This window comes from Pongo abelii, chromosome 11 (genome assembly GCF_028885655.2).
Source record: "Pongo abelii isolate AG06213 chromosome 11, NHGRI_mPonAbe1-v2.0_pri, whole genome shotgun sequence".
In the NCBI taxonomy this organism is placed as follows: domain Eukaryota; kingdom Metazoa; phylum Chordata; class Mammalia; order Primates; family Hominidae; genus Pongo; species Pongo abelii.
This window is the reverse complement of record NC_071996.2, coordinates 57504812-57505600: the sequence shown is the minus strand read 5'-3', so window position 1 is coordinate 57505600 and position 789 is coordinate 57504812. Positions and strand designations below refer to the sequence as shown.

Below are 789 nucleotides of genomic sequence, written 5' to 3'. Positions count from 1 at the left end.
AAATTGCTTGAAAAAATCAGGTGATCCCAAAGCAATAGTCCCAAACAAGAAACTCAAAGGGTTTTACATACCAAGTGAGAATTTTTCAAATTTATTTCCCAGTGTTCTGAAAAATTTATATGAAGTAGACTAGCTCCAGAGGTTGCTGATTTAAGGGATTAATTAACATCACTTGATAGATTTAAGGTCTAAAACTTCTTCACATTATAAAATGAAGCATTATGAACTGAACATCCTCATTATTCTTTCCTCCCCTTGAGTAGTCAAAATCAAACTGATTGCCTTCTATAGCTTAAATTGTTTAAAAAAATACTTCCATTAATGTTGCAGAAAGTGATATTTTAAATAATTTGTTGCCATTTCAAAACTCTAACATTATCCTCACTTTAGCAATGCATGTACTGAAATTGGTGTGATACAGAGATTAGCATGGCTCCTGTGCATGGATAACACACAAATTTGTGAAGCATTCCATATTTTTAATCCAGTAACATGATTCAAGATAAAATGGCCATATTAAGAAAGAAGCAAACTGATATGATAGAGCTGAAAAATCCACTACAAGAATTTCAAAACACAATCAGAAGTATTAATAGCATAATAGACCAAGCTGGGAAAAGAATCCTATAGCTCAAAGGCCAGTTTTTCAAATTAATTCAGTCAGGCAAAAATAATGAAAAAAATTAGAATAAACAAACCTCTGAGAAATATGGGATTATGTAACGAGGGTAAACCTATGATTCGTTGGCATCCCTGATGGAGAAGGAAAGAGAGTAAGCAACTTGAAAA

General features: G+C 32.3%; 1 pseudogene; it reads left to right on the top strand.

The window, feature by feature from the left end:
• The first annotated feature begins 381 nt into the window (after positions 1–381).
• LOC112132434 (U6 spliceosomal RNA) lies at positions 382–481 on the top strand (annotated as a pseudogene).
• Positions 482–789: the final 308 nt, after the last annotated feature.